Genomic DNA, 10,642 nt, shown 5'->3' on the forward strand with positions numbered 1-10,642 from the left:
CCACTTAGGAAGCAACATTGATTGACAATCAATTTCACATGCTGTTGTGCAAATGGTATAGACAACAGGTGGAAATTATAGGCAATTAGCAAGACACCCCCAATAAAGGAGTGGTTCTGCAGGTGGTGACCACAGACCACTTCTCAGTTCCTATGCTTTTTGGCTGATGTTTTGGTCACTTTTGAATGCTGGCGGTGCTTTCACTCTAGTGGTAGCATGAGACGGAGTCTACAACCCACACGAGTGGCTCAGGTAGTGCAACTCATCCAGGATGGCACATCAATGGGAGCTGTGGCAAGAAGGTTTGCTGTGTCTGTCAGCGTAGTGTACAGAGCATGGAGGCGCTACCAAGAGACAGGCCAGTACATCAGGAAACGTGGAGGAGGCCGTAGGAGGGCAACAACCCAGCAGCAGGACCGCTACCTCCGCCACTGCCAGAGCCCTGCAAAATGACTTCCAGCAGGCCACAAATGTGCATGTGTCTGCTCAAACAGTCAGAAACAGACTCCATGAGGGTGGTATGAGGGCCCGACGTCCACAGGTGGGGGTTGTGCTTACAGTCCAACACCGTGCAGGACGTTTGGCATTTGCCAGAGAACACCAAGATTGGCAAATTCGCCACTGGCGCCCTGTGCTCTTCACAGATGAAAGCAGGTTCACACTGAGCTCATATGATAGGTGTGACAGAGTCTGGAGACGTCAAGGAGAACGTTCTGCCTGCAACATCCTCCAGCATGACCGGTTTGGCAGTGGGTCAGTAATGGTGTGGGGTGGCATTTCTTTGGGAGGCCGCACAGCCCTCCATGTGCTCGCTAGAGGTAGCCTGACTGCCATTAGGTACCGAGATGAGATCCTCAGACCCCTTGTGAGACCATATGCTGGTGCGGTTGGCCCTGGGTTCCTCCTATGCAAGACAATGCTAGACCTAATGTGGCTCGAGTGTGTGAGCAGTTCCTGCAAGACGAAGGCATTGATGCTATGGACTGGCCCGCCTGTTCCCCAGACCTGAATCCAATTGAGCACATCTGGGACGTCATCTCTCGCTCCATCCACCAACGCCACGTTGCACCACAGACTGTCCAGGAGTTGGCAGATGCTTTAGTCCAGGTCTGGGAGGAGATCCCTCAGGAGTCCATCCGCCACCTCATCAGGAGCATGCCCAGGCATTGTAGGGAGGTCATACAGGCATGTGGAGGCCACACACACTACTGAGCCTCAGTTTGACTTGTTTTAAAGACATTACATCAAAGTTGGAGCAGCCTGTAGTGTGTTTTTCCACTTTAATTTTGAGTGTGGCTCCAAAACCAGACCTCCATGGGTTAATAAATTTGATCTCCAATCATAATTTTTGTGTGATTTTGGTGTCAGCACATTCAACTATGTAAAGAACAAAGTATTTAATAAGAATATTTAATTCATTCAGATCTAGGATGTGTTATTTTAGTCTTGTCTTCCCTTTATTTTTTTGAGCAGTGTGTGTGTGTATATATATATATATATATACATACATACACACATAGACGCTCGTATGTATATTCGCATATGTACACATAGACGCTCATATGTGTATTCACATACACACATACGCACAATTGCTATTTCAATTCTCAGGCACACATATGCGAACGCATACATATAAAATGGTTCCCACACATTATAGTTAATAACCAGAGTTATTAAAGGTTTTGTTAGCTAATAATTATGATGTAATATGTACTTAAACAAGATCTAAGGTTCAGAATACAGTGGACATGTCATGTTTGGTATCATACTAAATCCCTGTTTATTTGCAGACATCCGTTTCTATCGGCAAAGAAGTCGCATCATGCGTCCGCTAGTTATGGATTATAGGGAGTTATTGTATAGAATGTTATAACTTGTATGCAGTGTTGTAGCCAGTTTTAACCAGTTGTTCGGTGGGAAATCACACAATGTGACCGTTGGAGGATTGAGCCATACCCCTGATGACACCGTATGAACTGACCAATGACCACATTGACCAGAAGCAAGAACCAATAAGAACCTGTCAATTTGTCTCTTTGTTAACTCTGAAACCTGAAAGGTATATAGGCTGTGTGTTGACCTCAGTGTACAGACATCTTCTTGTGACTGCAGACTTCTGGATTGATGACTGTATACTGGGACCAGTGCGCACGCGTATGTATCGGGCTGTACTATTTTCATTGCTTTTTACTCTAATTGTTAAATCTTACATCATGTTATCCCTTTTACATAAATAACTTTTTGTGCTTTGGAACCACACGATTGGACTGGAAAGCAATTCTTTCTTAAGCGACTTGCAGCGCTAAATAGCGACTTAAAGGAATCAATAGATGGGGGCTCGCAGTTGAATTCACACTACAGAAAATTACAAAAAGCAACCGGATTTCGATACCTCAACAGAGGGTGGACGCGTCATATACGGGTAAGAACGCAATCTGTTTAAAGCCTGTGTAGCACTTTATGTTGTGAAACCGAATATCCGTTTTTGTGTGATCTAAGGAGCGCTGATTAGAATCCAGGGACAAGAGAGAAAAGTCAGTTTTTTTTATTGTCACTGTTACGCTGCAGTAGGCGATTCGCAAATAGCGTATGCGTCTTCCCTGTAGTACTGCCACATGTTTAAGCAATCATTTTGATAGATAGTCTTGTATCGCTTGTTAAAACCTCTGAATAGTTATTGCAACGTGGGAAAGCATTTTTGTGGCCAGAAAACAAAGGTATATTAATGTGAACGTATGCTTGTGATGTGAAAAGGAAAAAGAAAAACAGAGGTTTTTGCTTTTTGAACTGTTGAAAATAGACAGGGTCAGCAAGGTGTCCAAGAGGTGGGTAGGACAGCCGTAGCAGTATACATTGCAGTTATAACTGGGCATGAAACCGGAGGTTGGTTCTCGGTCGACTTCCAATTGTAATCGCAAAGTCCATTGATAGGTTAGTGTCTCTAGGCAATGTGATCGGATCGCATGGTTGTGTGAACCGTGATTGTGAATTGGTTGTGGTGGAGGAAATCACTGGCAAGGTTAAGTGGAATACTTAGATTCTACCAGTGGAGAGTAACTCAAAGTAGGAAACGGTCGGACAAAGCTTGGTATAATTTGTCCGGAGAGCAGAATAATTGCATAGGCTATTTTCTGTTTCCTCGTTGTGTAAGCTAACAAAAAAACGCTAAGCGGTCGGCTGTGCACAATGGGTGGAAGTGCGTGGACGCAGCTTGTTTAATTCATCCACCTGTCGAAATCTCTAGTGAAAGTAGCCAAAGCGTTGTCCCAGATGGGTGCTAAGCAGTCGCTAGGGATGGTCGATGAGGTGCTGCTTATGGATGGGCCGACTGGTTCGTCAAGGTATTTAATGAATGTGAAGTATGGCACGTACGCAACAGTGTACTGCGACATATGGGTCAAGATGACCAAGGGATGTGTGAAACCCTTTCCTGAAGTTGGCAGTTTTGATTTGGAGGTACTAAATACAGTTAGAGATAACATATGTTTAGTCAAATCTCTAAAGAAAAGAGTAAAGTATAATGATTGTTTAAATTTGTGGCAACACGAGGGGAACACGTGGCATGGTGGTGTATGTGCATCGCAAAGCAGCTTACTCACACCACTAGACAGCGTGCACGAGGGGAACACGTGGCAAAATAGCGCACCGCAAAATGGCGCACCGCAAACTAGCATACACACGTGGCAAAGTAGCACGCTGCAAAACAGCGTACTCATGCCGCAAAGCAGCATGCCGCCAGGTAGCGTACCCACCCTGCAAGGTAGCGCATGCGAACCTCCGCTTCCATATACGGCCGCAGGTGAAAGTACAGCTGATACCAAAAATAAAAAAATTGTAATAAGTAACTTATACCCTGTTTTAAGTTGCCTCAAGGAAAATTTTATTGTAGAAGATGACAAACATACTGTAATTTCAGACATTGCACATGCTGTTAATATATTAGATGTTCCACAGAGAGGAAAGGCCAACCAGCAGGGGCAGCAGCTGAAATTGGCGAGACTAGTGGAGACCGTAATAGGAGAGGTAACATCCATAGTACCGAAACAATAAGTCCAATTATTAATCCTGAACATAGTGATGTGGTAGGTGTACATCCTGTCCGTACAATTGCAGTTCCCAATGGGAAACCGGACAAAGATGGTATAGTTCCTATCAGGAATGTAGCAATGCATTGTCCATGGACAAGAGTAGAATTGCATTCAATTATGTCAGACTTCCCAGACCCTAGAAAAGAGTTAGCCAAATGCCAGAAATGTGTTAAAGATTTAGGTAATGCTCATGAGCCAACTAATAAAGATTGTCGAGTGGTGTTAAGGGCCTATCTCCCTTCCAATACTGATGTACAAAAGTTTATTAAGGATTGTGTATTGGAGGATGAATCCTTAACGTATGAGGATAACCAGGTAAATATAAAACGTATAATCAAGCAATTGGCTATATAGTTTCCAGTGGTAGTGAACTGGAGTAAAATTTTCACTATTAATCAAAAAGATAGTGAATCTGTAGCAGATTATTTCGCCAGAGCGCTGCTAGCAATAACCCAGTACACCGGGATAGCAGATATTAAAGATGATTTAGAACACATAGAAGTACCTGTAACGGTAATAATGGACGGTCTCAAAGATAGTCTAAAGACCAGGGTGCAAACCTCTTTACCTAACTGGAGAGATATTACTGTAGATGCACTTAGAGAATCTGCCATAGAACATGATAAGAACATTTTCAAAAGGAAAGAGGCACAGAGTGAGAAGTTAATGGCAGTGAGCATTCAGGCTTTAGAGGGATTACCCACACAGTCACATAACTACAACACATACCAGCAACAAAGTTATACAGTAAGGTGTTATAATTGAAATAAACCTTAAGGATAGTCTGACACATAAAAAGGGACTGTAAAGTGAGAAATTGGGGACCACCAAAGAAGGGAACACCTAGGCACACTCAGAGAGGGCACTCGCAAGATTCAGGAAATTTCCATCGGTTACCCACTCACATAGTGACAGCCAACGCTCTGCTGGAGGATGATAGTCAGTGCTAGGGGTCAGGTCATACCTGTAGTCTACAGCCAGTCAGGTTAACTGAGAATACTAGGGAAGAACCTACGATGACAGTTGATATATCTGGTACTAAACACAATTTTCTTGTGGATACAGGGGCGATCAGATCCGCGATAACTTCTCCATTTAATTTACAGGTTACCAACAAGACCATACCAGCCATGGGAGTAACAATGAGGGTACAGCAATTACCCTTTAACCAGATCTGCAGATGTTACTATCGGGCCGCTGCAAACCAAGCATTCCTTTCTCCTGGCAGCGATGGCTCCTACTAACCTGCTGGGAAGGGATTTGCTGTGTAAAATGGGATGTGTCATATGCTGTACCCCTGATGGTATATTCCTAGATATACCGGAAAAGGTTGCGCATGAGGTACAGGGTATATTGGATACACCTCAAAGGTTAATGTTGCACTCTGCTGTTCTAGAACAAAGTCCATCTCCCGTAAAAGAGATGTTATTGCAAATACCGGGTTCCCTCTGGACCAAAGATGGACAGGACACTGGATTGATGGCAAATGTAGCTCCTGTAATGGTTAACTTGAAGAGTAGTAGGCAAGCTCCAAAAATCCCTCAGTACCCATTAAAGCCAGAGGTGGAGCTAGGGGTGTATCCCATAATTGAGAGGTTACTGCAACAGAAGATTTTAATTCATACAGCTAGTCCAGCCAACAGTCCCATTTTCCAAGTGAAGACTGGGGGGAGGGGCTATAGATTAGTACAGGATCTTAGGGGGTTAACAAAGTTGTTGAAAGCCAATTCCCCGTAGTGCCCAATCCAGCTGTCATCCTCATGCAGATTCCACCGTCTGCTACCCATTTTACTGTCATTGATTTATATTCTGCATTCTTCTCTGTTCCTCTTCACCCTGACTGTCAATATCTATTTGCATTTTCCTACAGAGGGGTACAATATACATGGACACGATTTCCCCAGGGTTTCTTAGATAGCCCCAGTATTTTCTCTCAGGCCTTACACGACTGTTTGCAATCGTTTCAACCAAGCAATGGGTCTGTCCTCATTCAATATGTAGATGATTTATTGTTGTGCTCTGATTCATTTATGTCATGTTTAAATGATACTAAACTGTTGTTGCTTCATCTCTCGCAAACAGGGCATAAGGTTGCAAAGGACAAATTACAGCCATGCCAGACTAGGGTCAAATACTTGGGCCACTGTCTAACTCAGGGGCTGAGACACTTGACAACGGACAGAATTCAGGCCATAGAGACCATGACACTGCCGCAAAACCAGCAGCAAATCCGTACCTTCTTGGGCATGTGTGGATACTGCAGGACGTGGATCCCAGGTTTTTCTATTTTGGCATTACCATTGCAGGACTTAGTTTCATCCTCAAAACCCGACCATGTCATATACCAGTGTTGGCTAACCTTGACACTCCAGCTGTTGTGGAACTATATATCCCAGCATGCCCTGCCACAGTTTTAGCATGCCCTAATAGCAAAACTGTAGCAGTGCATGCTGGGTTATGTAGTTCCATAACAGCTGGAGTGTCAAGGTTAGCCAACACTGTCATATACACTGAGGAGACAGAGCAGGCTTTCCTTAACCTTAAGGATAGTCTGACAAGAGCACCTGCCTTGGGAATACCAGATTATGAAAAACCCTTTGAGTTATATTGTACGGAAGCTGATGGCTGCGCAGCAGGTGTCCTCACACAGAAACATGGTAACGCTAGCAGACCTGTAGCATACTACAGTGCACAATTGTACACTGTAGCAAGATCACTCACGATGTGTTTAAGAAGTGTAGCTGCAACTGCTCTTCTGGTAAATAAGAGTGAGGATGTAGTATTAGGGCATGATACAACTGTCTATACACCGCATGCAGTATCTGCTTTGATAAATTCTGCCCAAACCAGACATGTCTCTTCAGCAAGGTTCACGATGGGAACTAGCTCTGATGGCACCTGCAAATATTACCATTAAACGGTGCAATACGTTAAATCCAGCAACGTACTTACCATATGTGCCTCGTGATGCACAAAGGGTGGAGGAAGGTGAGTCTCTTGTTGAAGGTGAGTTTTGCAGGTATACTGACACACATGATTGTATGGAATATTTGAATCAGACCTTTACTGCAAGATCAGACATACGTGACACACCATTAGAAAATGTAGATTTGATGTTTTACATGGATGGGAGTTGTCATAGGCATACAGACAGGAGAATTATGCACAGGTTATGCTGTTGTAAATGATGAGGATGTTATAGAAGCTGAACCACTTGGTCCACCTCACTCAGCCCAATTGGCTGAACTGGTGGCATTAAGGAGAGCGTGTGAGTTGGCAAAAGGTAAATCAGCTAACATATACACTGATTCTAGGTACGCCTTCAGGGTAGTACATGATTTTGGGGCTCTTTGGCATCTTAGGAACTTTATGACTGCAGCAGGCACACCAGTAGCACATTCACAACACATAAAAGGACTTCTGACAGCAATCCAGCTACCAAAGGCAGTAGCTGTAATCAAATGCAAAGCCCACACATGAGAAGAAGACCTGGTGTCAATAGGCAATAACAGAGCAGATGAAGCTGCCAAATGGGCTGCAGGGTTATGCATAAACATAACAACTAACAAAGTGATGGTCTTCCAGACAATAGACACACAGAAATTAATTGAAATGCAAGATTTGTGTTCCCTACAGGAAAAAGTAGTCTGGAGATCGAAGGGATGTGGTTGGGAGTCCTCTGGATTCTGAAGAGATGGACAAGGTAGGCCTGTTGGTCCCAAGGCATACTACCCAAGCTTGGCTGAGGCAGCGCATTGTCTGACTCACCTGGGAAAAGAAGGTATGCACCAGGCTTTTCTTCTCAAGCTGGAAAGAGAGCAATGTCCTGTTTGACTTGTTTGAGGAAAAATGTTGGGAAGACAATACTCACCGAGCCATCCCATATCCCTCTGACAGATGGTCCTTTTCAGGTAATACAAATTGACTTGATCCAATTACCACCTTGCAGGAATCTCAAGTATGTATTAGTTTGTACTGCTGTATTTTCTAATTGGGTAGAGGCATATTCAGCTGCCACTAATATTGCTGTTTTTACTGCTAAGAAGATTGTTCAGGAGTTTGTATGCAGATACGGTATCCCTATAATCATAGAAAGTGATAGGGGTACTCATTTCACTGGTGATGTTTTCCAGAACATGTGTAAGCTTATGGGAATTAATAGTAGACTTCACACCCCCTTCCGACCGCAAGCCAGTGCGAAGGTGGAGAGAGTGAATGGTACTGTTAAGAATAAACTGAGTAAGATCATGGCTGAAACTGGATTAGGATGGCTAGAAGCCTTACCGCTCATCCTCCATAGCATCAGAACCACTCACAGATCTCCTCTTAATCTGTTCCCCTTTGAGATACTGTTTGGGAGGCAACCTCATTTGATTATAAATCCACAGGATGATTTGAAGAGTAATAATGAGGTTACTGTGAGATATCTTGTAAAAATGAGTAGACAGCTGAAACAACAGCAACATAAATTGAAAATGTTGTTACCTGATATGCCAGAAACAAACTGTCATGATGTTGAACCTGGAGAATATGTTATGATCCAAAATTTCTTACACTCAGGTTGTTTGGCAGACCAGTGGGAAGGTCCTTACCAGGTGTTGATGACAACTACCACATCTTTGAAGGTAGCAGAAAGAGATACATGGGTCCATTCCACTCACTGCAGAAAGGTCAACCACCCGAAGGAGGTACAAGGTGAAGTTGAGACAGACAATGTGGACCTGTTGATTCTGAGCCTGTTCCGGGAGAACTAAAGACTGCAGTGAAAACACCTGAGCCAGAGACACGTGCAGATTATTATTCCAGCAATGGAGTGGTGATCTGTTTCTGTTTCTTTTTTTCGTTCCAGGGTTCTTCTCATTCTTATTTGTTTCAGGATGTCTTATTTCTGTCACGGAGGACAGATGACGGAGAGGGAGGCCGATAGTGATGTCGATGGAGTGGTGTCGGAGGAGAGAGCAATAAAACAATCAGGGTAACCTATGGTCAAACTCAGTTTAGGGATTGTTAAGAGATCTGTTAGCCATGTAACTTGGAGACAGTGTGAGGGGCTATTGTCTGGGGAATACTGTATTTGTGAGTACTGTGGATCCCTAGTTGATGAGAAATGCATCCAATGATGCCAGTCCAAGAGTAATCTGTATTTGGGCGAGCATCCTTTAGAGCAGTGGTTCTCAAACTCGGTCCTCAGGACCCCACACAGGTCACGTTTTGCAGGTCACCCAGCAGGTGCACAGGTGTACTCATTACTCACTGACACATTTTAAAAGAACCATAGGTGGAGCTAATTTCACTTGTGATTCTGTCAGGAGACCTGCAAAACATGCACCGTTTGGGGTCCCAAGTACCGAGTTTGAGAACCTGTGCTTTAGAGGATTACCATTCCTTAGTGGGTAAGGTCTTAAACCAAACAGAATGTTGGGTGTGTTCACAAGTACCTCAAGGACAGAGTAATTTGGGATTAGTGCCATACCCATTAAAGTTAGCAGAGGTACTTGAATTACATGGGGGCAGACCGGTGGACAAGAAATATAATATATCTAGACCCCCTAGCCTTAAGCTCCACCAGTACCATATAGAAACATCCCTGGTATGCTTAAATCTCACCAATTTCAGAAAACCAGGAAATTGGGAGGCGATCTGGAAAAATCAGACAATGACCTATTCACACAGAGCTGATAATGAGCCTATCGATTCTGAACTGTACGCAGAATTATTGCAAATGGGAGATACTTCTGGTATAGGTACACATAGGTAGTTATGTCAAAGTAATGGTTGGCAGAGTATCATTAGGGTACTGTGCAAATATTATACAACCAGAAACGTGTACCAGCCAAATGGGGAAAAGGGGGGGGCAGGATTCTTTGTCAGAATAATGTGTTCAATGATAATGATACATTCTGTTCCTTACATTCTCCCAGATTATGTATATTTCATATGTGGAAGGAAAGTGTACAAGTGGCTCTCTCCGAACTCTGAAGGTTTATGTTATCTTGGAAGGGTGGTACCAGAAATCGTGACCCTTACTCATGATGAAATGATTGGTAGCCATAAAACCGCACCACCTCCATACATACACACACAGTATGAACATCATGACAAAAGAAATATGATCCCTGGTGAAGAATATATAGCCACACAGTTGATTAGTGAAACAACTGGCTTCCAAATTTTGGTGGCGTTAGATCCCACCAGGATCACTCGGGGAACTTTAAATTTTAGATATATCCAAGACCTGGCTAAATTAATAGACAACATCACCGAGATGTATGATGACACTTTCAGGTATACGGGTAAGGAGCTACAGGCTTATAAAAAGGAATTGGTACAACATAGGCTAGTGTTAAACTACCTGACAGCTATTACTGGTGTGTATGTTGTGACTTTGGCCACCCAATTTGATGTCAAGTGTTGCACGTACATCACCAATAATAATCTGACCCCAAAGAGGTGATTGACTGGAAAATAGATGAAATCCTACAACTGAAGTGGGAATTTCAGAAGGACCATAATACTTCCTTGTATGAGACTGAGGTAAAGGTAGAGAAATG

This window comes from Taudactylus pleione, unplaced genomic scaffold (assembly GCF_031769625.1).
Source record: "Taudactylus pleione unplaced genomic scaffold, aTauple2 ptg000330l, whole genome shotgun sequence".
Lineage (NCBI taxonomy): Eukaryota > Metazoa > Chordata > Amphibia > Anura > Myobatrachidae > Taudactylus > Taudactylus pleione.